The sequence below is a fragment of the Miscanthus floridulus genome, chromosome 9, assembly GCF_019320115.1.
Source record: "Miscanthus floridulus cultivar M001 chromosome 9, ASM1932011v1, whole genome shotgun sequence".
Lineage (NCBI taxonomy): Eukaryota > Viridiplantae > Streptophyta > Magnoliopsida > Poales > Poaceae > Miscanthus > Miscanthus floridulus.
Genome location: NC_089588.1, coordinates 111,680,165 through 111,707,631, shown reverse-complemented (window position 1 = coordinate 111,707,631; position 27,467 = coordinate 111,680,165). Strand labels below are relative to the sequence as shown.

The window sequence follows — 27,467 nt, the reverse complement described above, 5'->3', positions numbered from 1 at the left end:
AATCGGCGGGTTCTGCCAGAACGGAGTACAAACTAGATAAAGACGGTATAGCAGTACTTGGACATCTCAAATTTTTGAAATTCCTAGAAATACATAAAAAATTTAAAAATGAAAATGTTATCACTACTTGTCGTATATGAATCTCCCTTAGCTGAGCCTTATTTACAAGGAACAAGTCATATATGAATCTCCGAATCTCCCTTAACTGAGCCTTATTTACAATGAACAAAGGTGTACATCATCTCTGTTACTTCACTGAGCCTTATTTACAATGAACAAAGATGTACATCATCTCAGTTACTTTGGACATTATGCAAAAACATTGATCAGCTTCCTTTCATAAGAATCACCAACTATATATGCGACGCTCCTGAATCCTAACTGTCCACTGGTGTTCTCATACGCCTCATTCAGGTTCCACCAAAGTTGTGCACAGTCCACATATCACTGAATGTTAGAATGGGGTTCTGCTAAGAATTGATTAAGATATACAGACATTTGATATCACTGAATGTTAGAATGGGATTCTCCACTGGTGTTCCCATACGCCACGAAGAAGCACTGCAGCAGCTGCTCGGCCCATGGCCACGACCAGTTCAGGCTTCAGGGTCGACACGATGCAGCTCATCTTCTGGTCGCAGAAGCGGCTGAAGGTGGTACAGCACTAGTTTTGGATGCTTGTCACTGAGTGATTTGATATGGCTGTAGGAGTAAATTTAGCTTATCTGATAGTCCGTTGTCAGCGTCTTCAACTTGCTGTATCAATACCTTGCAGAACTGTTTTATGGAAAGACGGGCCTCGGATACTAGGCCCCGTTCGTTTGGAGGAATCTGAAGGAATTTGTGAGAGGAATACACTGTTTTGGATAAAAAAAGAAGCGGATCAAGCCGGGTTTAAAGGCATGTGAACGGGGCCTATCTGCAAAAACCCTTCCACCATAACCTCATGACTGACGGGCAAGGAACTGTCTCTGCTCCCACTAACTGATCTAGCCGATCTCTTTGAGTGACATTGCATGTTCTTTGCGCTCGTCGCTTGCTTTAGAGCCTTCTTCAATTCTGAACAGTATGTTTCCAGGCTCACTAGCTTGGTAGTCAATTCTCCTAGTGATAATTTCATCTCTGATACTTCTTGCAGGGCAGCGTCCCTATGCTCATTGGCCTCAACAACCTCTTTCTTCAGGGACTCCAGTGAGAACACACCCCAGTCCTTCAGAAGCTGTGACATGTTCTCACATTCGATGGTGTTCGGTGACATGTCTGATTTCAGTTTCCTTTTTGACTTTGGTAAGAGCTGTTAGTTGCTGAATTCTTATTCTTGGTAGGAGTAGAATTTTTACTCTGATCGAGAGAGGATGACACTAGGAGTTAGAGTAATTTTTTGGTTTATTTCTCACACAAATGTCATACCAACCTTAGGGGTTGGGGATATAATTTATAGGCTGCTATCCCGCCAAACATATGTCAAGATGCTAGATGCTAACATGCTGTCCTAAAATAAATGCTGTACTAGATGCTAAGATGCTGTCCTAGCCAGTCAAGGATGCTGTCCTTGATCGGCAGCAAGACCACCATGCAGCCATAAGGACTCTATGCTGCAGCCCCACAAAGACCAGCCAACACAGAGACTTATCCCATCATTCTCCCCCTAAGTCTTGTGTGTCATCTTGTAGGAAAGTTGAACCATCCCGGTCCTAGAGCAGAGCTCAAGGAACTTGATCCTCCCAAGAGGCTTAGTAAACAGGTCCGTAAGCTGGTCCTTGGTGTTGATGTAGCTTGCCTTGATGCTCCCTTTCTCTAAATAGCCTCGGATGAAGTGGTACATCAACCGGATGTGCTTATTCCGTTCATGAAAAAAGGGGTTCTTTGCCAGGGCCAGAGCGGACTTGCTGTCCATTCTGAGCTCCACCGCTCTAGTGTCTCTACCGAGGAGATCACCAAGCAGTCGAGCGAGCCAGAGCGCCTGAGTTGAAGCGGTGGAGGCCGCTATGTACTCGGCCTCACAGCTGGATAGGGCCACCAACTGCTGCTTGACCGACTGTCAGCTAACGAGGCACTTGCCGAGGAGGAAGAGGATCCCGCTCGTGCTCTTGCTGGTGTCGATGTCACCGGCGTGGTCGCTGTCGCTGTACCCGACGAAGTGTGCCGCCCTAGGGCACCTAGGGTAGTAGAGGCTGTGGTCGAGAGTCCCCGCAACGTAGCGGATGATCATCTTCACAGCCTGCTGGTGCTCCGTCGTCGGTCGCTGCATGAACCGACTAACGTAGCCGACGGAGAATACCAAGTCCGGCCGTGTGTGGGCGAGATAGCGAAGGCTCCCCATAAGACGCCAGTACTGCATAGCATCCACCTCCTCCGTCGTGCTGTCGTGGCTCAGCTTCAGCCTCTCCTCCATCGGAGTGAGAGCTGGGTTGCAGTCGGTGAGCCCAGCTAGCTCAACAATTCGCTTGGCGTAGGCGGTCTATCGAAGCGTGATCCAGGAGTCATCCTGGTACACCTCGATTCCCAGGTAGAAGTAGAGAGGCCCCAGGTCACTCATCTAGAAGGTGGCCTTCATCTCTTCCTTGAATGCCGTCACCTCCGCATCCTTTGTGTCGGTGATCACCAAGTCGTCGACGTAGACACCCACCAGCACAGCATTTCCTCCACTGCCCCGTCAGTAGATGGCCGCCTCATGCGGGCTTTGCTCGAAGCCCATCCCCTTTAGCGTGGAATCCAACTTAGAATTCCACGCCCTCGGTGCCTGCCGCAAGATATAGAGGGCCTTGCGCAGGCGGAGCACCTTGCCCTCCTTGCCGGGGATCACAAATCCCAGCGGCTGGTGCACGTAGACCTCCTCCTTCAAGTCGCCATTAAGGAACGCCGACTTGACGTCCATGTGATGAACACGCCAGCCCTTCTGGGCAGCTAGCACAAGGAGGAGTCGCACGGACTCCATCCATGCCATGAGAGCAAAGGCGTCGTCGAAGTCGACCCCGTCCTGCTGCACGAAACCTCGTGCCACCAAGCGAGCATTGTGCTTGATGATGGCACCAGCTTCATCCCTCTTCAGCTTGTACACCCACCTAAGGGTGATCACGCGGTGGCCACGAGGAAGGTTAGCAAGCTCCTAGGTGCGGTTCTTCTCAATCGCATCCATCTCCAACTGCATTGCGGCGTGCCATGCCGCGAGTCTCTCAGCCTCAGCAAACGACCGAGGCTCGCCATCATCACACGTAAGGTGCAACTACGCCTCCAGGTCGTGAGGCACCAGTCCCAGCACCGGCTGGTCGCCGAGAAGGTTCTCCATCGTATGGTACCACGACGGCTCGCCGTCGTGGTACATGTCGATGCGCTCCTCGTCGTGAGAGAGCAGAGTAGCGAGCTCAACCGGGCTGTGCTCGACACGAGCTGGTGTTGGAGTAGACATGCCTGGAGAGGTGCCTGTTGGTGTTGGAGTGTGTGGCGGTGCCGACTGTGGTGGAGCCAACAAAGAACTCATCGCTGCCGAGGTCCTGGCTAGAGAGCATGGTGCTGTCGGAGTAGCAGGCGCCGGGGTCGGTGGAGGCTCAGGAACTGGGTAGACGCGCTCATCAAAGAAGAGCTACCTACTCCCCCAGCTACCTTGAAGTGAACGTACTCGATAGTGAAGTCGGCATACGTCGGAACCGAGCCGCCGTCCACCGCCTTGTCCCACGCCTATCCTCGCCCTTCGTTGAACACAACATCGCGCGCCATGCACACACACTGTGTCTTTGGGTCGAGGATGCGGTAGTCCTTCAAGCCCTCTGCGTAGCCGATGAACACTCCCGGAGTCCTCCAAGCTCCTTGGCGAACGCGAGGCAGCCGAAGACACGCAAGTGGGAGACCGTCAGCTTGCACCCATGCCAAGCCTCGTATGGTGTCCTGCCGTCGAGTGCCTTGGTAGGCGAGCGGTTGAGGATGTAGACGGCCGACACCACCGCCTCTCCCCAGAAGACAGCCGACATCCCCCTCTGCTTGAGAAGGGTCCGAGCCATTCCCACAACCGTTTGGTTGCACCGCTTGACGACGTCGTTCTGCTGCGGGCTGTACGACGTGGAGTAGTGGCGCTGAATGCCCTTATCAGCGTAGTACAACGCGAATTCAGCCGCTGTGAATTCGCCGCCGTTGTCGGTGCGCAGCACGCGTAGCTTGCGGCCGCTCTCTAGCTCCACGGCAGCCTGCGCACGCCTGATGGCATCCGCAGCCTCTCCCTTGCTGCCAAGGACCATCACCCACATGTAGCGGGAGAGGTCGTCGATGAGCAACAGGAAGTTGCATCGTCCTCCCGATGTGGCCGGTGTCACTGGGCCACACAAGACCCCATGCACAAGCTCGAGCCTCTCCTTGGCTTGAAAGCTTGCCCACTGGGGAAAGGGGAGTCGCCTCTACTTCATCAACACGCAGACGTCGCAGAGCTGCTAAACATGGTCAAGGCACGGTAGGCCTCGCACCATCTCCGTTGCACTAAGCCGCTTCAGGGCCTCGAAGTGAAGGTGCCCAAATCGCTCGTGCCACTGCCATGCCTCGTCATCCCGACGAGCAGGGAGACAGAGGGGTTGTGCCACCTGCACATTAAGGACGTAGAGTCGATTTGCGCTTCTGGTTACCTTGGCAAGAAGGCGACGACGGCGATCCCAAATCCTCATGACTCCATCCTCAACCACCACGCGTGAACCGTTCTCATCCAGCTGTCCCAAGCTGATGATAGAGTTCCTCAATGTGGGGATGTAGTAGACTTCGGTGAGCAGCCTGTGCTTACCAGACACGGCGGTGAAGGTGACAGAGCCGACGCCCTTGATCTCCACGCCGGAGGCATCTCCAAACTTGACGGAGCCTCGGATGCTAGAGTCAAGCTCGGTGAAGAACACCCATCGACCAGTCATGTGATGGGTGGCGCCAGTGTCGAGGCACCACCCATCAGTCTTATCGTTGCCGGAGCCATTGCCGAGGAGGGCATGTGCTTTTGGCTCGTCAAGGTGGAGGAGAGCCGCTGCGGCCGGTGCCCTTGGAGGTAGCTCGATGCTTGCATGTGCCATGAACAGAGCCGGCTCCTCCTCCTCCGCCTGTGCGACACGGGCCTGGCCGCGTCATGGCTGTCGACAGTCCTTGGCCCAATGGCCAAGCTAGCCGCAGTTGCGGCAGGTGTCGTCTCGTGCCGGCTTGTGCTTGCCGGCGGCGCCACCCTGGGCGCCTTCGTGGGCATCACCCTCGGGCATGTCCTCGTGCCCTAGCCTGGGCGTCTCTGCGCGCCTTGCGTGGCTTGCCATGCTTGTGGCCGCCTATCGCGGAAGAAGGCTCCCCCTTCTTCCGGTTACCTTAGCAGGCAACCCATTGCTCCCGAGTGAGAAGGAGCTTCCCGCTAGTGGTGATGGGCCCCGAGAGAGACTGTGGTTCATCGCTGTCGATGACCTTGAGGCGACCTATTGCCTCCTCGATCGACATCGTGGAGAGATCCAGCAGAGATTCGATCGAGCGAGCCATCTCCTTGTACTTCTCGGGGACGTAGCGAAAGAGCTTTTCGATAGCTCTCTCCTCACCGTAGGTGTCATCGCCGAACTGCACTATCTTCTGCAACAGAGTGTTGAGACGGAGAGCAAAGTCATCAACATCCTCACCTGGCTTGAAGGCCAGGTTCTCCCACTCCTTGCAAAGTGCCTACAGTGTGGACTTGCGGACGCGATCTCTACCAGTGCGTGCCGCAGCGATGGCGTCCCAAGCCTCTTTGGCAGTCCGCTTGTTGGTAAGCGAGAACTACATCTCAGACAGGACTGCAGTGATGAGGGCATCGAGCGCCCGTCGATCCTGGTCGTAGTCGACGTCGCCGTACCGGACTGCCTCCCACATGTGCCGCACCTGGAGCTTTACCCTCATCACCGCAGACCACTCGACGTAGTTGGTCTTAGTGAGGGTAGGCCACCCACCGCCGGGGCTGACGTCTCTAACAACAGCTTGGAGCCCGTGGTAACCACGGTATCGATCCGGGGAGAGAGAGCCACGCTATCTGTGAAGGTCGCGCTCTCCATCGACCCGTCCGCCACCGTTGCCGTGTGTGCCTCCTCCAGGAGCGCCACCGCCGTGTGCGCCTCTTCCAGGAGCGCCGCCAGCGCGTCCGCGCCTGTCTGGGCTGCTGCGCGCGCTCGTGGGCGTGCGCGGCTGCCCACTGCGCCGCTCGCGCTCGCGCTGCCTCCCTCTCCAGCAGCTCGAGGTCCGCGTCGGCGCTGTCATCAGCAGAAATAGAGCTGCTGATGCTGCCGCGTAGAACCTCGACCTCCACTGCCGCCGCACGCGCTGCATTCGCCGCCGCCGTCGCTTCCGCCTCCGCTCTGGCTGCTGCCAGCTCCGCCGCTGCCAGCTTCGACGCCCTTGCCGCCGCCGCAGTGGTCTCTGCCACCGCTCGCTCGCATTCCTCTACCATGGCAAGTTCGGCCTCCTGCCGACGCCGTGCGCTCGAGGTGACCGAGTGCTGAGACTGTCCTGTGGACATGACGTGCTACCGGAGGGCTGCGTGGGGAGAGGGCTACTTCAGATGAGCTGCGCAGAGGGAGAAGAGTGAGCAGGAGCGGCCGGAGCTGCTGCTGCTCCCAGCTTGGGCTGTTGCGAGGCTGGGAAAGGAGATGAGCAGGAGATGCTCAGGCTACAGGATAGTACGACTCCGATACCAGTTGTTAGTCGCTGAATTCTTACTCTTAGTAGTAGCAGAATTCTTATTCTCATCGAGAGAGGATGACACTAGGAGTTGGCGCAATTTTCTGGTTTATTTCTCATACAAATGTTATACCAACCTGCGGGGTTGGGGATACATATTTATAGGCTGCTAGCCAGCTAAGCATATGCCAAGATGCTAGATGCTAACATGCTGTCCTAAAACAGATGCTATCCTAGATGCTTAGATGTTGTCATAGCCAGTCAAGAATGTTGTCCTTGATGGGCAGCAAGACCACCATGCAACCATAAAAATCATATGCTGCAGCCCTACAAAGACCAGCCAACACAGAGACTTATCCCATCAAGAGCGAGGAGAGAATATGTGGCCCTTTGTGTCTTGTCCGGAAGAAGGCAGCAGGGTGGTAGTTTGACAGCGGCGCGGTGCTATTGAGGTTCTTCAAGGACTTGGCATCAGCTTCAGTGTCCCGACTGATAGTTGCAGGCTTGCAGGTATTGCACGTCGTAACGGCCTTAAATTCAGTTAAGTCTGTCATCCTGCTGGCTGACCTAAGCAAACTGTCAGCAGAGAGGGTGAGTTGAAGGAGTGACGGATGGTTTCTGCATGCCTTTCTGTTCCGCAGGTGCTCATTTGATGAGGAGAAATGGAGCTCGCTGTTTGACGAAGAGAAGGTGTTGTGATTGTCGAAATCCGAGAACGCCATCTCGTCTTCTAGGCCATCACGGTCCAAACCGATGCCACTCAAGTTCTCAGACAGACTCCTGTTATCTTGGCGAATGTAGTTCATTCCACCCAAGGGCTCTTCATCATAGGTCTGGGAATTCATCAAAGAAAGCAGCAAGGTTTATGTTACAATACGGACTGGAACTGAAAGTACAGCAGCATGAAGCAAAACATGCACGATCCAAGGGAAAATGTTGTACCAGCAGGCAACACATTTGACACAACCATTTAATATTTCATAATTTCAGTGGAAACATGATACTACCATACTACTGGTCAATTGATTCTTCATGTTTGCGAGCGTCAGTCCGTACTCTACTTGTATGCTGGCATCCCCAGCCAGTTCTGGGCCCTTGTGGCCATACTCTCATGCAGTACGCATTCTTAAAAGCAGGGTTCTACATATTTCTAAAAGTAAAAACCAATTGATTATGCACATCGGTTTGGAGTCCAGGAGGCCCTGAATTTTTATATTTTCATGTAATGATGATCCACTATATAGCAAAACAGCCTTTATAGACAACCTGACAGCTTAAACAAAGTTCAGTCTAATGCTGAGGAAATGGCTCATTATATTCCGGCAAAGCGTATGAGTAGGATGCCCTTAGATGTTGACAGAAAACAATTTAGGTAGCAAAATCATTCCTCGGCAACTATAAGTACAAAAATGACAAGAGATTTATCTTCACAAATCCTTGATTTTTAATAAAATACTTAATTATGTTCAAGGTTTTCATAATTTGTCGTGTAATGCAGATTATGTCACGCCATTGGATGTATAATGCCGATCGCCGCTCCCAAGACTTTATTGAGGGCGGGCACTATTTCTTAGGTGTGGCCGAGGCAAATAAGCGGGATGGTTTCATGTGCTGTCCATGTGCCATATGTAAGAATTTAAAGGAATATTTAAGCTCAATGAGTCTTCATTCACATTTGCTTAAGTCAGGTTTCATGTCAAACTATATATGTTGTACTAAGCATGGAGAAAGCGGGGTCATGATGGAAGAAGGTGAAGGAGAAGATTTAGACATTGATGACATTATTGCTCAGTATGCTGCCTTTGATGATACTACAATAGGGAGAGATGAAGAAGAGGTAGCGGCAGAAGATGATCTCGGTGATGCTCTTGGCGATGCCATTCGCGATGCACAACAAGAATGCGAAAGTGAAAAAGAGAAAGTTAAGTTCGAGCGCATGCTTGAGGATCATAGGAAGTTGCTATACCCGACGGCCGAAGAGGGGCAAAAAAACTAGGTACAACACTAGAATTGCTACAGTGGAAGGCAAAGAATGGTATATCCGACAAGGCATTTAGGAATTTATTGAACCTCATAAAGAAGATGCTTTCGAAGCCAAATGAATTGCCCACCACTACGTACGAAGCAAAAAAGGTTGTCTGCCCTTTGGGATTAAAAATCCAGAAGATACATGCATGTCCTAATGACTACATCCTCTACCATGGCAATGAATACGAGAATTTGGATGAATGCCCGGTATGTAAAGCAGCGCGGTATAAGATCAGACGCGATGATCCTGGTGACGTCGAGGGTGAACAACGTCCTAGAAAGAAAATCCCTGCCAAGGTTATGTGATATGCTCCTATAATACCATGCTTAAAATGTTTGTTCAGAAATAAAGACCATGCAAAGTTGTTGCGGTGGCATAAAGAAGGCCGTAAGGTAGACAATATGCTGAGACACCCAGCTGATGGGTCCTAGTGGAGAGCGATAGACATGGAATTTCCAGAGTTTGCAAATGAGGCTAGAAACTTAAGGTTCGCCTTAAGTACAGATGGTATGAATCCTTTTGGGGAGCAGAGCACTAGTCATAGCACTTGGCCAGTTACTCTATGTATCTACAACCTTCCTCCATGGTTATGCATGAAGCGGAAGTTCATTATGATGCCGATCCTCATCCAAGGTCCGAGGCAACCTGGCAACGACATTGATGTCTATCTGAAGCCATTAGTTGAAGAACTTCTAGTTTTATGGAACAAACCAGATGTACGTGTCTGGGATGAGTACAAACAAGAACACTTTGACCTACGAGCAATGTTGTTCGTAACAATCAATGATTGGCTAGCTTTAAGTAATCTTTCAGGTCAGACAAACAAAGGATATAATGCATGCACACATTGTTTTGATGACCTTGACAGTATATATTTGAAAAGATGTCGAAAGGTCGTGTACCTTGGCCATCGTCGATTCCTTCCTTTGAATCACCAAGTAAGAAAGAAAGGTAAGCATTTTAAAGGTAAGCCAGACCACCGAAAGAAGCCTCATAACCGAACCGGAGAAGATGTACTTGCAATGGTCAAGGATGTGAAAGTAGTATTTGGAAAGGGACAAGGCAGCGAATCTGTTCCCAAAGATGCTAAGGGACACGCACCCATGTGGAAGAAGAAGTCCATCTTTTGGGAGCTACCCTATTGGCAAGTCCTAGAGGTCCACAACGCAATCGACGTGATGCACCTGACAAAGAATCTTTGTGTGAACCTGTTAGGATTCATGGGTGTGTACGGGAAGCCAAAGGATTCACTTGAAGCACGCCAGGACTTGCAGGGCATGAAAGAACGAGACAACCTTCATCCAGAGAAGATAGATGATGGACGTCATTACTTAAGTCCTGCTAGCTACACGTTTAGCAAAGAAGAGAGGGACAACATGTTCGAATGTCTAAGCAGCATCAAGGTCCCATCAGGATTCTCCTCCAATATAAAGGGTATAATAAATGTACTAGAGAAGAAATTCCTAAACTTAAAGTCCCACGACTGCCACGTGCTTATGACGCAATTGCTTCCAGTTGCTTTAAGAGGAATTCTACCTCCACATGTATGTCTAGCCACCATGAAGCTATGTGCATTCCTCAATGCAATTTCTCAGAAGGCAATCAATCTAGTGGAACTAGCTACTCTACAGAATGATGTGGTTCAATGTCTTGTCAGCTTTGAGTTGGTGTTCCCTCCATCCTTCTTTAATATCATGACACACCTCCTAGTTCATTTGGTGAAGGAGATTAGTATTCTTGGACCTGTGTTCTTACATAACATATTCCCCTTTGAGAGGTTTATGGGAGTCTTGAAGAAATATGTGAGTCTGTTCTAAGCCTAAAGGAAGCATCGCCCAGGGCTATGGAATAGAGGAGGTCATTGAGTTCTATATTGACTTTATTCCTGACCTTGCCCTGATTGGCATTCCCGAATCGCGACACAAGGGGAGACTCAGTGGTAAAGGAACTTTAGGGAAGAAAACATATATTGGCATGGAAGACGATTATTTCAATAAAGCACACTACACAGTTCTTTAGAACTCGTCATTGGTGCATCCGTACATCGAGATACATAAGGAGTTCTTACGATCCAAGTTTCCAGGGAAGACTGAAGCTTGGATTAGGCGTCAGCACATGGAAAGTTTCAGTGGTTGGTTGCGAAAAGAATGTCAAGGCGATGACAATATTGATGAGCAACTATATTTGTTGTCTAGGCAACCATCATGGCATATCCTCACGTACCAAGGGTATGAGATAAATGGGAATACATTTTACACAGTTGCCCAAGATAAAAGGAGCACCAATCAAAATAGTGGTGTTTGCATAGATGGCACAGATCCAAATGGGAATATACAAACATATTATGACTGCATAGAAGATATATGGGAACTAGACTACGCACCTAATTTTAAAGTCCCTTTGTTCTGGTGCCAATGGGTGAAGCTGACCAGAGGAGGGGTAACAGTCGACAAAGAGTATGGAATGACAACAGTGGACCTCAACAATATTGGGTACAAAGACGAACCATTCGTCCTTGCTGCCGATGTGAGTCAGATGTTCTATGTGAAAGACATGTCTACAAAATCAAAGAGAGGAAAAAACGAAGACATCAACTCAATGATCAATGAGCCAAAGCGCCACATAGTTCTTTCTGGGAAAATAAATATAGTGGGAATTGAAGACAAGTCAGACATGTCAGAAGATTATGAAAGAAATGTCCGAATTCCACCCTTCATAGTGAAGAAAGATCCAAGCATCATGTTAAATGATGAAGACACTCTATGGTTACGACAAGATCATAACCAAGGGTCATACGTCAAGAAAAAAATCACTGTTGTGCCCGCATGATACAATGATGCAAATCCTAGATTGTCTCCAATTGAAAAGTTTTGAATACCAAGTTTATTCATCTCATCAAGATATACAATCCTTATATAGGCCATTTTTTCATTTGAGAAAGTTTGAACAAAATGTAGTTCAAATTTCATAAGTGTGTGACATAGTTTTAGAAAGTCTATATGAGAATCAAGAATTTGTGACTAGTGTTTGATAAAACTTTCTCAAATGGGAAAATGAGCTATGTAACAATTGTAGATCTTGCTGAGATGATCAAACTTGGTATTCAGAGATTTTTCATCTGAGGTCATTTAGTGTCTCATTTGAGCAAGTTTGACCAAGTCAAATTTGGTCAAATGGAAAAACAACACTTTGACTCTAGTATTCTGAACTCTAAATGACTTCAAATTGAAAAGTTTTGAGTACCAAGTTTGTTAAAATCATCAAGATCTACAATTGTTGTTTTGGTCAACTTTCCATTTGAGATAGTTTGGACGGTTCAAATTTGTGATTTTAAATTTCGACGCCTACAAACTAGTTTTCGGAACCCTAGATTGTCTCCAATTGAAAAGTTTTGAATACCAAGTTTGTTCAGCTCATCAAGATATACAATCCTTATATAGGCCATTTTTTCATTTGAGAAAGTTTGAACAAAATGTAGTTCAAATTTCACAAGTGTATGACATAGTTTTAGAAAGTCTATGAGAATCAAGAATTTGTGACTAGTGTTTGATAAAACTTTCTCAAATGGGAAAATGAGCTATGTAACAATTGTAGATCTTGCTGAGATGATCAAACTTGGTATTCAGAGATTTTTCATCTGAGGTCTCTGGATCTACATCAACTACAGACAAGAGTAGGAAAGTCCAAGGGACAAAAAAGCCATTAGAGGGTCGTTTCATAATATCAGAATTCGACACCGACACCGGCAAACCATTGGGACCACATGCTCAGACATATGTCAATCAATGTGGGTTCATTGTAAGGGATAGGATCCCAGTTAGTGCTCGTGAATGGAAGCAAAAGATATCCGCTCCTAATGTTAGTTTTGTATCTGATCGTGACAAGAACCTAGCTTGGAGAGATATCACTCAGCATTTCACATTACAAGCAGATGATGCTTTGAAGGAGGTAGTGAGGGATTGGACAATGAAGAAGATGGCAACATTGTTCTAGAGTTGGAAGAAGACATTGTATAAAAAGTTTATCTTGAAGAATGATACGTCGGATTTTAATGCTAAGGCGTTTGTCAAGTTGGAGTCCCATTGGGATGACTTCGTAGAATACAAGACATCTCAAGAGAGTGAGGAACGTGTGATGAGGAATCAGCAGAATGCCCGATAGAAGCAATACCATCATCGCATGGGATCAGGTGGTTATAGGAGTGCTATTCCCAAGTGGTAGAACCTAGAAGCAGAGATTACTGCCAAGGGAATCATACCTGAAACAATAGAGAAGAACTGGCCTCAATGCGCGAAGAATTGGTTCTACACTCATGGGAGAAGCCTAGACCCAGACACTGGCAAGCTAATTTTTGGCCAAAAAATTGAGAGAGCAACACAGAGACTAGCTCGTGCTAGGGAAGAAGCTGATAGTGGTGTTTTCAAGCCCAATAGAGAGAAGGATGAATTGACATATGCCCTAGAGAATCTCGAACATGGTGGTCGAACAAGAGGCTATGGGGTGGTTCCGTGGCTACAAGCATTCCCAGCAGACAAGGATACCTACAAAAGCCGCCAGAGAAAGAAGGATGAGGAGGCAGACCAAATCTGTGTATTGGAGCAATTTGTTAATGAGTCACGACAAGCATTGCTTGAATCACGTGAACGAGAAAAATCTCTTGAGGCAAGAATGCAGGAGGAGATCAAGAGGCAAGTGTAGCTAGCAATGAGTCAAATGCAATCGCAATCAACGTCGGGAGTCACCATTAGCCCCGTTGGTCAGATGAAAAGCAGTTGTGCTTCCACAGAGCTGCCAGTTATTCAAGATGATGCTAGGTTGCGCTTCCCTATTGATTACATTACTGAGCCTCTAACAACATGTGAGCTGCACATTCTAGATGGTAATAATTCATTAATCATGGTGGCTGTCGGGGTTGTATCTCCAATAGACCGAACGAAGACACCAAGAATCCATGGGTCAGTTATTCAACCTGGATATGCTAGCGTCTCGGTCGATAGAGTGCTCAAAGGTTACAACAATGTTCCTCTTGACATTGAAGGCGGTGATGGGGAGAAGACACTAGGAGAAGTAGAGAAGACATTTATTCAATGGCGCAAACGCTTCATCATCATTCCTGGGGCGCCACCGCTTCCCCTACCTCACCCTATGTACGAATGAAAGTGAATGAAATATTATTTTCCATTAATTTTCTATTGGCTTCAAAAATAATTGACTAACAACTTGTTTTTGTAGCAGGGTCTCCCCCCAGCCTAGCCCAATCATTCATTCCCCATCTCATCACAGCGTCACGGGGGGCGAGACGACTTCATCCCCACGGCGATCTCCAACTCCTACACCGGCCCCATCGCCTCCACAATAATCTCCAACTCCTACACTGGCCCCACTGCCTCCACAACGATCTCCAACGCCTCCACGCCGGTCTCCAACACCGGCCTCATCGCCTCCACGCCGGTCTCCAACACCGCCCCACCCCCTCCACAGCGACGCACTATAGAGACATCTAAGGTCCCGGTGGCAAAGAAGACCCCGAAAAAAGAGTTATTTCTCAAGAAATACTTCCTGAAAAGACTGATGAGCAAATAGCAGCTAAAGAAGACAAAAAAGTGAAAGATTTTTTTATAGATATCGAAAAGCAGAGACAAGCGAAGCTTAAGGAGAAGTCGTACTTTTACATACCACGAGATCTGCTGAGGCAGAAGGTCGAAGCTCACAAGAAAAAGATGCTTGAACTTTGTAAGCCTCCGCCACTATCAGACTATGACCACTCCCTCGTGAAGTCACATTATGCAGATAAGAAAAGGAAAAGAGCATCTGGGAAGGATGTCCCACAGCTCGGACAACAGAAGCAACCAATGCAAAATCTTGTTGTTGCTAATGAATATGGTTCCAACATAGAAGTCTATCGACCAGACAACTCTGGAGAAGTGTCGGATCAAGACCTTAATGCTTTTTTTTGAAAATACTGGTTTAACCTTGGATCAATTGACGGGCAAAGCTCTAATCCAGAACCTAGAAGTTGATACCTGGAAGACTTATAAATTTGGCAAAAGTCTATACAACCCTACGGCTCTGAATAAATTGGGTACGCAAATGTACTTGCTCAACAAGTGGTACATGCAGGCATGTGGTAGGGGTGAGGAGTGGATCTTTGTCAGATTTAGAGACCATCATTACTTCTATGGCGATGACATTTTACATATTAGTTTCGAAGAATTGCATCAACTATACCACATGGACGCTCTGGACAAATCAATCATTAGCTGCTTTTGTTTGTAAGTGATTCTTACTTTTATTTAATAAACTCACTTCCATGCGTACGTGTATATAATTATCCTCATATGTAACTTATATTTATATACAGATTCCAGATGTTAGAGCTCCAAATAATACAAGACACCAGTGTTGGCTTCATTGATCCTTATATCATATTCAAAACTGGTATTATTGCTAAGGAGCAGTGGGTATCTGAAGCACAGAAGAATATCATGAGGTTCTTCGTGAAGCAGCACGGCAAGACAACAATACTTTTCCCGTACAACTTTGAGTAAGTGTTAATAATAATGTAGTCCACACATTTTATGTAATATCAATACAACTTATATGCATGTACGTGTGTGTATAAACCAATGCAGGTTTCACTGGATACTCATTGTCATTGAGTTAAACTCAAGTCAGTTAGTAATCTTGGACTCATTGAGAAAAGAGCGAGCACTATACCAAGATATGATAGACATTATCTAGGGGTAATTTCGATCTCTCGCGCACAACTATTATTGAATAGACTTTGCCATAATTTATTAACGATCGTACATTATTGGTCGCACAGGGTTTGGAAAGAGTTTATTCGACAACACCGCAAGGATTGCAAGGCACCACTTAATGTAGTTGAAATACTAGTAAGTAGTATTATATATACTTCCCCACATGTTTAATTACTATATCGTACTTCAATTTACGTGTGAGATGATGAGAATAATCTTCTTCTCGTACAGTGGTGTTTGCGGCAGGAACTAAGTAATAACTTGTGTGGATACTACGTTTGTGAATTTATCACTGCATACATAAGAAGAACTCCTGAAGATGTCCTCAGAGTACGTATATATCAATTTTTTATTTATTTTTAAATGAAAAAATATATATATATATGTATTAATACTTTTCCTTTTATTTCAAATGCAAGACTGAATGGTTGAAACGAAGGGTCATGCAAAAAGACCATCTGAAAGCAGTTCAAGAGTCAATAGCAGGATATCTTCTAGAAAAAGTGCTAAATCCCAACGGCGAGTTCTACTTTGATCTAAGGAACTAATGATGTAAATTAAATGTTTATTGATATCGCTATTTTCGAGAACAAGATTACGAAAGTGTTGTATATATACATATATATCTATAATATATATAGTTTCATACTTTATTCGAATATAATAATGCTCGAGATGAGAATTAGATGTAATTATATGCGTGCGTGTATTTATATTAGCAGCGTAGAATATGTACATAAAAACATATTATATATTAAACAAATATGTGTAACTGAACTGAAAACAAATTAAACAAAAAAAAGAAAAAGAAAAGAAACCTTTAGTCCTGGTTGGGGTTACCAACCGGGACTAAAGGTTGAACCTTTAGTCCCGGTTGGGGTTACCAACCAAGACTAAAGGGTGCGCTAGGTTTGCTCGGCTGGAGGTCCTTTAGTCCCGGTTGGTAACACCAACCGGGACTAAAGGTCCCTCTTTAGTCCCGGCTCGATGACCCGGGACTGAAGGTTCCACCTTTAGTCCTGGGATCGTTGTCCCGGCGTGGTAACCAGGACTAAAGGCCGTTACCGCCCGGGACAACAAGTCCATTCTGTAGTAGTGCATGACACCACCACCCCAGTTCTTACTGACCTCATGAAACTTGTCGTTGAAGTTGGCCTAGGAGAGAATGAGTTCCAGTCAGTACATAAGTCAATTGAACACAAATTGGATGTGGAGAAAAAGATATTCATAAAATCCAACCTTAATAGCTTGCAGGATCTTGCTGAACTGAAGATTGTCCTCATTCTTGACGGTGGTCATGCAAAGAACAGATGCAGTATTCTTGTGAACGACCTACATGAAGTTATTCATTAGCTAAGAAACATATAACTCAGCTAACAAAAAACATAACAATTCTTCGTTTTATGCATAGCTAGCATGTTAATAATGATACGAAGTTCTCTCCAAATATGTGTTTGCTATTCAATTGGGCAACACCACAGTATTTTCAATCAGCACTAAACTGGAAAATGAGGTTATCATCATACATGGAAATCTGCTACAAAGAATGTACCAATTTTACGCAAATAGCAGAGAAGCAACAAGAAAAAGAAGACAGAAGCTTGTACTACTTCAGATGCAGTCACTAACACTTAATTTTACTAACAGTAAGAGTTATGAGTATAATTATTGATTTTCCTAAACCAACAGCATACTTATATGGGAATTTGGAAGTAAAATTGTTACCACTTATAAACCCCATACCTTTTACTACTAGCTTTTCAACATAAAAATTAAAGAGCCTTGGAAATACATAGTTGGCTTGATGCCATGACCCTCTCAAAATCTTTACAAGCATAGTGTTTCCCAACACCGGAGAAAATACAAGTACAGGATCATCTGCATATATCGAATCTGTATGATGATTGATGAACGCAGTTAGATTCATATTGTCGGTGCAGAAAGTGACCAACATGTAAATGTTTATAGTTTTGTTATACATTGTGATCGGAGGTGGCCTAGCACTCAGTGACACAGGGTTTATACTAGCTCAGGTAATGTGCCCTACGTCCAGTTTGAGTCGGTCGGTGACTTTATTCCTGAGCCCAGGTACTCGAAGTTTGTTGTGGGGTTACAAACGGAAGGGAGAAAGATGGGGGTACAAGAGATCCGGTCGGACTCTGGTCTGAAGGACCGAGAGTGACGGGAGCTCCGCTATGTGCTAAGTGTTCGAGTGTGTGCTCGTGGTTTGAACCTGGTGGTTCTGTTGTTGTGTACTAGTGAACTTGATCGATCTCTCTCTATTTTGGGAGAGAGCGCATCCCCTTTTATAGATGAAGGGGATAGCCTTATAAGTGAGAGGGAGAGAGTGTACGTATGCTAAGTCTTGTTTCCCATGCTCTTGGGTACAGGATGATTGTAGGCACCCATAACACTGTTTATGTCAGATCCATGTGGGAGGTTAAGTCGTTTTCTTCAGGTATGGTAGACGTCGGTGCCTGCCGCACTGTTGATACCTAGAGGCATGAAAGGGGTTTTACCATGTTCGTCTGGTACGGTAAATGCCGGCGCCCACAACACTGTTGATGACTCAGAGGCACGTGGGGGAACCTTTCCGTGTTTGTCTGGTATGGGAGTTGATGGCGCCCACAACACTATAGGGGAAATGTCGGCGCCTACAACACTGCTTGGGTTCTGTTATGCCAGGAAGGTCGCAGGGCACTGTCTGGCAGGTGTACAGGGTACGGTCCTTGGTATTGCGGTTGACTTGAGTGCCCTGCCTTACTGTCGATGGGGAATCCTATGGGCCCCCCATAGACCATACTATAGGGAAGTGGGCCTTGGTAACAAGGCCCACAGCCCAATCGCCAAGAAGAACACGAAGCAAAGCAACGTGTAAGACCAAAACTCCAATTCGGACTATACAAGGAAAGGCGCCTGAAGCATAGCTTAGGACTCTGACCTTGTATCCGAGTAGAACATAAACAACTCCTCTCAGCACTTGGCCTATAAAGGGCTGGTGAGGATATCCCTTGTAAAGAATGGAACACACCCAATACTCAAAGCAATATGACGCAAACAGGCTAACGCTGAACTGGACGTAAGGTTATTACTCGACCAAGTCGAGGGCCTGAACCAGTATAAATCGTGAGTCTCTTTGCGTAACCGCCGAGTTCCACTATTTGTCGAAGCCCGAACAACTATCCTGGGTACCCCCGTGGTAGGCTATCGGTGGTAAAACATCGACAGCTGGTGCGCCAGGTAGGGGCTTTCGATGATTTTTTTCTCGAGAGCTCAGCGGACCTCAACCTCAAGATGGCTTTTCCGGCGGGAACAACCTTCGTCTTCGGATCCTAGATCTATGAGGCTGATGGCGATGGCAAGCTACGTACCCGTCTCAAAGAAGAAAAAGAACTCTTCGACAAAGTTGAATATGAACTCGCCGAGAAGATGACGAAACTTTCAACTTCGGATCCAACTTGGAATGAAGAAAGAAGCGGATACGAAACCGACTCTGAGAAAGAGATACAACCCGACTCCAAGACAATCTTCACAGCGAAAGAGCCAAGCCTAATTGGACTCAGAGACGCAACAACAATCGTGAAGGAATACAACCCGTACCAACACTTTACCCAAGACAAGATGAACTCAGCAAGAAAAATACTCCTGGAGGGAGCACAAGAAGGGATGATCATGATAGTTACCCCACAAGACTGTGTGGTGCATTGGCCGGGTTCTTTCACCTCAAGCAAAGCCCAAACTAGCACGTACATTGAAGAACTACCTTATTAAGAGGGAAAAGAACTCGGATCCAGCTCAGAAACTATCGACAGCTCTCCCAAACGAAGGATGAAGTATCGGACAAGAAGAGCTCGGAAGAGGTACACTATATATATGGTGGAGCAGTTAGAACAACCTTTGGAACCACCACAGATACCAGATATAAAATCTTCAGACGAATCAGAAGGCAACATCTCGCCGGATGAGAAAAGCAACAGCAACGAAAATGATGAGCAAAGGCTAGCAAGACTAAAGAAGAATAAATTGAAGGCTGGAAGAAGGAACAGGGCTCAATAAAGGAAGCAAATCTGGAATAAGTACAAGGCGGAACTAATGGAATACAACAGAAAGAAGGCGGAAAGAGAAGCCACAAAAAGTACAAAAAGGGAAAGAATTGAAGAATTAACAAAGGAGTTGCACACCCTCATGAATAACGGAAAAACAAAGGAAGATTAGAAGAAAGAAGTCGGGGGACCAGAAAACAACCCGGTGAGGAAGTTCCATAAGAGCCACAAGGAGAGCAACCACCCAAAAAATCAATTTTTCAAAGGCTAGGACCAACAGAAAGTGCTGATGCTAATGGAAGGCAGGAACATTACTCAAAGCAACAAGAAAGAGGCAAACCAGAATTGAGCCAACACTACCAAGAAATACCAAGAAGATTTGACAAAGAAGATGACTACGGAGAGTCCGAGTTAAAAGAAGACAGGTCTTATTATAGAAGGGTATGATCACCAGACTATGGAAGAACGGAACCATACGACAGATTCCCTTGTTTCGTAGGAAGACTACAAACATTGAAGCTACCACACAAATTTAAACCAGCAAATCATTCCAAGTACGATGGCAAAGTAGAACCAAGACAATGGCTAAGAGTTTATTCCCAATCTATTGAGTTAGCCGGAGGAGATGACGACATCAAGGCTCTATTTTTCCCAATGGCCCTCGAAGCAATGCCACTACAATGGTTTGACAAATTGAGGCCAAGATCAATCAGATATTGGGAAGACTTGCAAGAAGCTTTCTGCAACAACTTTGCAGGCATTATTACCCATCAAATGACCGCAGCCGAGTTGAAAGGAGTAAGGCAAAGGAGAGGAGAAAGTCTAAGGGAATACTATAGAAGATTCAGAGAATTTAGGGCTCAAGTCCACGACATTACCGATAGAGAAGTGATAGAAGCCTTTGCGGAAGGAATCTTAGCAAACTGGCAATACAAAGACTATTTCAATGAGAACCCACGAACAAATGAAGATTTCAAGAGGGTTGTTGAAAAGCTGATTTCATCAGAAGAAAGAACCCAGCATTGGTTTGCTAGGGACAACCTAGAAAATAGGAGACCTGATTACAGACAGCAAGACAAAAGGCCGAGGCAGGACAACATGGTGGCAACCACAGACAACAAGAGAAGATACAATGACAACAGCAACAGTGGCAATTACAATGGCAACTACAACAATAACAACAACAGTAACAACAGCGGGTACAACAGTAATAGCAACTATCGAAGCAACAACTACTGCGGAAGAGCACCGGAAAACATAGAGAACATGCCATGTCACATACACCTAGGAACTAGACACAAGTTAGTTGAATGCAACACTTTTCAGCGGCAATTCATGAAGAGAGAAAACAGGAATCAAAACAACTCAGAGCAAAAGCAAGAAGAATTCAAGGAGGAAAAGAAAGCTAAAGGAGATTATCAAGAACCCCAATGCCAATTAGCAGTAATATTCTCAGGTGTTCCTAACACACGAAGTAAAAGGCAAGAGAAATTAGCTCACAGAGCCATCATGGCAGCTGAACCAGCCACCCCAAGGTATCTAGATTGGTCAGAGTACCACATCCACTTCACAAGAGAAGATCAATGGACCAGTGCAGCAAACATAGGATGCTACCCATTGGTACTGGGTCCAACTATTGCTGGAGTGGCAGTAACTAAAGTACTCATCGACGGAGGAGCCGGGCTCAACATAATTTTTGTAGATACTCTCAGAAGGATAAATCTGGATTGTGAAGGACTAATGACACCAACAAGCACACCATTCTATGGAATAGTACCTGGCAGAGCAGCTATGCCACTCGGACAGATAACCCTACCAGTCACCTTTGGCACACCAGACAAATACAGGATGGAATTCATCAAATTCGAAGTTGCAGACTTTGAATCATGCTACCACGCAATACTTGGGAGACCAGCTTTAACAAAATACATGGCAGTGCCGCACTATCCATACCTACTACTCAAGATGCCAACAACAAAGGGCGTATTATCATTGAAAGGAGATCTAAAGAAAGCACATGATTGCGACATACAAGCAGTACAAATATCCGAAAGATTACAAGACATAAAGGAACGAAAGGAGATTGCAATACTAGCCAACGAAATGAACCCAGATGAGATTCAAATACCGGCTAAGAAGCCAAGCAACTTTGCACCACCAAAAGAAGCCGCTACCAAGACTATTGACTTGTTGACTGGTGACCCAGAGAAGACGACAATCATCAGTGCAAATCTCGATCCCAAATAGGAACTCGCGCTCACCAACTTTCTTCGGGACAACAAAGATATCTTCGCTTGGAAGGCGGCCGACATGCCAGGGGTCCCAAGAAAGTTGGCTGAGCACATAATTGATGTGAACAAAGGGTCCAAACCCATTAAGCAGAAGCTACGAAGATTCGCTCCAGACAGAAAAACAACAATCAAAAAAGAGATCACCAAGCTCATGGCAGTGGGATTCATCAGAGAAATAATCAACCTAGATTGGCTTGCCAACCTGGTCCTAGTTGAGAAGAAGAATTCAAAAGAATGGCGCATGTGCATTGACTACAAAGACCTCAATAAACATTGCTCGAAAGATCCATATGTTCCACCAAGGATTGATCAAATCATCGACTCAACAGCAGGATCAACTCTATTATCCTTTCTAGATTGCTATTCAGGCTATCATCAAATATCTCTAAGAGAAGAAGACCAAAGCAAGACATCGTTCATTACACCATTTGGGGCATATGCTACAAATCAATGCCTTTTCGGCTAAAGAATGCAGGAGCAACATATCAAAGAGCAATTCAAACTTGTTTGGGGAATCAAGTCAGAAGGAACGTAGAAGCATACATTGACGATGTGGTAATCAAGATAAAAGAACCCGGATCATTGATAGAAAACCTTGAGGAGACTTTCAAAAATCTAAAAGCATGGCAGTGGAAGCTAAACCCCACAAATTGTCTTTTTGGGGTCCCATTAGGACAACTACTCGGATTTCTTGTCAACAACCGAGGAATTGAAGCAAGTACAAAGCAGGTTAAAGCCATCATGGATATGAAACCTTCAAAGAAAGTTAAAGACATATAGAAGCTTACAGGATGCATGGCAGCACTCAACAGATTCATCTCCCGATTAGGAGAAAAAGGGCTACCTTTTTTCAAATTATTGAAAAAGGCAGGAAACTTTGAATGGACAGAAGAGGCAGAAGAAGCATTCCAAAAGTTAAAAGAATACCTGGCATCATCACCAGTAATGACACCACCAAAAGGCAAAGAAGACATGATGCTATATATTACAGCAACCAAGAACGTTGTCAGCACAGCAATTGTGGTTGAGAGAGAAGAACCTGGACACGCTTACAAAGTGCAAAGACTAGTCTATTACATAAGCAAAGTACTAACAGAATCAAAAGTGAGATACCCACACGTGCAAAAACTACTTTATGCAGTGTTGATATCATCAAGAAAGCTGAGACATTATTTCCATGAACACAAGATTACAGTGGTAACAAATTTTCCACTTCAAGACATTCTACGCAACAAAGATGCAACAGGTCGGATATCAAAATGGGCAGTAGAACTCGGTGCTCTCAACCTAGACTTCAAATCAAGAACAGCAATCAAATCTCAAGCATTATCCGACTTCATTGCTGAATGGACAGAAATCAGTCAAAAAGAACCCGAACCAATACTTGATCATTGGAAAATGTATTTTGACGGTTCCCTAAAGTTAGGAGGAGCCAGAGCAGGAGTGCTATTCATATCACCAGAAGGAAGACAGTTAAAGTATGTGCTACAAATACTTTGGCAGGCAACTAACAATGAAGTAGAATATGAAGCATTAATACATGGTCTAAGAGTTGCAAGCTCACTTGGGATCAAAAGGCTACTTGTCTATGGTGATTCAGCTGTAGTAATCAATCAAGTCAACAAGGATTGGGATTGTACAAAAGACAATATGGATGCATACTGTGCAGAAGTCAGAAAATTGGAGAAAAAATTCCAAGGGCTCGAAATCCATCATGTACTAAGGGTAAGGATGGCAACGGGTCGGGTTTGGATCGGGTGGAGTCTCCGTGCACCCAAAACCGAAACCCAAAATCGAAACCCGAATCTGCCCCGAAAACCGATTCGGGTGGAAATCCATCACCAAAACCAAACCAGCGGATACCCAAAACCCGAACGGATACCCGAAACCCGAATGGATACCCGAAATCCGCGGATATATATACACATATTCACATGTATAAACAAGAGGCAACAAATAATAAATATTTTCATGAGTCAACTTTAAATAAATTTAATAATCTAAGTAAACAAATTATTATTAGTATATTATAAAACATGAGTTTTAATTCCAAATGATTTATTTTGGATATCCATTGGATATCCACGGTTGGAAAACCAAACCCGAAACCGAACCCGATTGGTTTCGGGGCCCCAAACCCGAAAACCGTGGGTGAAAAACCATCCCCAAACCCGAACCCGCAGAACCCGAAACCCGCGGATATCCGCCCCAAACCCGATCTGTTGCCATGCTTAACTAAGGGATTCCAACATTGCAGCAGATGTGCTAGCCAAACTAGGATCAGATAGAGCAAAAGTACCACCTGGTATATTTGTAGAAGAACTCACAGCCCCATCCTTCAAACAACTCAGGAACATAGAAAAGGAGAAGGAAACAACAGATCCAATGGAAATAGATCAAGCAGAAGAACCAGACCAATTAAGACAGATCATGGTCATACAAAATGATTGGAGACAAACATACATTGATTTTATTAAAGAGAAGAAACTACCCAAAGACAAAGCAGAAGCAACCCGGGTTATATGAAGAGGCAAAAACTACGTTCTGGTGGGAGACAAACTATACAAAAGAGCAGCATCATCTAGAGTACTGCTTAAATGTGTTCCAACAGATAAAGGAAATGAAATCTTGGATGAAATCCACTCAGGATGTTGTGGAAATCATGTAGCCTCTAGGACACTGGTCGGCAAAGCATTTAGAACCGGGTTCTATTGGCCAACAACACTCAAAGATGCAGAAGAACTCATCAAAACATGCAAGAATTGCCAAATGTTTGCCAGACAATCACATGTGCCCGCTCATAATTTGATATGCATACCACCAGCTTGGCCGTTCTCATGCTGGGGGCTGGATCAAGTAGGACCACTCAAAAAAGTAAAAGAAGGCTTTGAATACATATTTGTGGCAATCGACAATTTTACAAAGTGGATTGAATATAAACATTTGGTCAAATACAGTGCAGAAAAGGCAGTGGAATTCATACAAGTCATCATGCATAGGTTCGGCATGCCCAACAGAATAATCACGGATCTTGGTTCACCATTTACAGCAAGAGAATTTCAATACTGGGCAAAAGATTGTGGGATAGAAATCAACTTTGCATCAGTAGCACACCCATAGGCCAATGGACAAGTCGAAAGAGCAAATGGACTCATATTACAAGGCTTAAAACCAAGATTATATGAAGATTTAAAAGATTATGGTGGAAAATGGATCGATGAACTACCAAAAGTAGTATGGGGTTTAAGAACCCAGATCAGCAGAGCCACTGGCTACTCACCTTTCTTTCTGGTCTATAGATCAGAAGCAGTACTACCAGCCGACTTGATATGGCTATCTCTAAGAATAGAACAATACGAAGAAGGCAAAGCCGAAGAAACAAGGCTGTTAGAAATTGATTCAATAGAAGAAATAAGAGACAGTGCAATAATCCAAAATACAAGATATCAGCAAGGGCTGTGAAGACATTATGACAAAAGTACTCAGCCCCGATCACTAAAGCCAGGGGACTCAGTATTACGACTAATCCAGAAGAAAGATGGACGACACAAACTACTTAGTCCATGGGAAGGACCCTTCATCGTGAAAAACACAACAGGACCGGGCACATACGAGTTGATGACTCCAGATGAAATACCAGTGAAGAATACTTGGCATATCAGCCAACTCAAAAGATTCTACAATTAGTACAACATATTGTACTCAAGCTTCAAGAGAAATAAAGCAGAAATTCTTCAAGAAGAACGACTTCAGATATAAGCCCTGTTGAACTGACAAACCAACCCGTAATCAGGTTGGGGATAAAAGGGGCATCCCTGTTAACAGCCAACCCAGAAACGGTTGCACTACACGAGCAATTTTGTCACTCAACCATATGGAGATGGTTTCACTGGCGGCCAAAGACCCAAGCTAGCATTTGTCACTCTACCATAAAAAGAGATGGTACAACTGACAGCCCTGTCCAACGGACAGAACCAACCCGTAATCAGGTTGGGGAAAAAGGGGCAGCCCTGCAGACAGCTCAACCCAGAAACAGTTGTTGCTAAACGGGTGCAATCGCTTACCCCAAGAGCAGGTACGATTGCTTACTTACCCTGCAAACAGCCAACCCGAAAACGGTTGTGCTATATGGGTCCGATCGCTTACCCCAAGAGCTGGTACAATCGTTTACTACGCCCAACAAGCGGCGCTATCTACAAAAACAACTTGGTCGCCTACCCCAAGAGCGGTACGATCGACTACTTCGCCCAAGGAGCGGCACAAGCACTCCAACAACCCGGTCACCTACCCCAAGAGTGGTACGATCAACTACTTCGCCAAAGGAGCGGCACAAGCACTCCAACAACTTGGTTGTCGACCCCAAGAGTAGTATAATCAAGCACTCCACACAAAGAACAAGCGCAATCAACTCTACAACTCAGTCAAGCGACTACTTTACCCCAAGAGCGGTACGATCGACTACTTCGCCCAGCAAGCGGCATCTACAAATTTACAACTCGGTCGCCTACCCCAAGAGCGGTATTATCGACAAACTTCGCCCAACAAGCAGCATGATCAAAGTCAACTTGGCTACATATTCCAAGAACAGCATGACCAACTGCCTCGGCCCAAGAGCAGCCAAAACAATTGTACAATCTGGCAAGAATGGCCGACCAACTCGCCCCAAAAGCGGCAGGAAACAACCCTACAAGGATGGCTATCTACTCAAGATAGCAGTATGATCAAATCCCACGCCCAAAAGGGTGGCAAAAAACAACTCTACAAACCGGATATCAACATGCAGTCGATTATTGTTATCCAAAGAGCGACAAAACCAGTCACACAAAGTGGAAGGACTACTCAGAAACTACACAAATGCAGTAAAAGAAAGACAGGTCAAAGCCTTCTCATAGCAGTCAAAGACAGATTCAAAAGCAGGGCAAAGCCTGATCATATTCACAGAAACAAGTATATATTACAAGAAACCACAAGTTCATTACACAAAATGTCTAAGGAGCTGGAGGCACAGCAGGAAGCACATTCATCTGTTCCAAGATTTGGTCTGATAGACCACTAAGCTCTACTTTGGTCTCCTCCCACTGTCTTCAAAACTCAGCCGTTACAGAAGCTTCAGTAATCCGCTCAAGAGGGGCATCAGGAGCAACAACCTGGACATATGAAACCACATTGTTGATGCATCGGTGAAAGCCACCCCTTACAAAATCATAAAACTGGGAAGAAAGCACCGGTATTATGCCTCTAAGGCCTAGATCTCTGTCTTCTCGCCGATAGACTAAAGCAATGATTGGAGCGACTACAGCATAAAGAGCCTAGAACTGCTCATGGGTAGCCTTCAACTTCGCCTGCAGATCTCGAATAGATTTTATGGCCTAAACAAGATCTCGGTCAGCGCCAGATTGTATCAATTTTGCCTAAGCAAGAATATCTTGGGTTTCTTTCAACTTCGAATTAGTAAAGGTACTTACAGACTTAGCCTGATTTTGTGAAGTACGGAGGGTGTCAGTCATCGCCTCCCTATCTTTCAACCAGTTTTCTTTTTCACGAGCAAGAGCTAAAAGAAAGCAAATCAACAACTCAGAAAAGAAAAAAGAGCAAAACCAAGGGAAAGCAGTCGATCAACAAAAGATTAACTTACCAGCCAGCCTCTCCTTCAAGTCAGAATTCTCAGCCTGAGCGGTATCACGCGCCTTCTCAG

At 45.5% G+C, this 27,467-nt stretch overlaps 1 pseudogene; it reads right to left on the bottom strand.

The window, feature by feature from the left end:
• Positions 1–207: 207 nt before the first annotated feature.
• Positions 208–27,279, bottom strand: LOC136480581 (IRK-interacting protein-like; annotated as a pseudogene).
• Between the last annotated feature and the right edge of the window lie 188 nt (positions 27,280–27,467).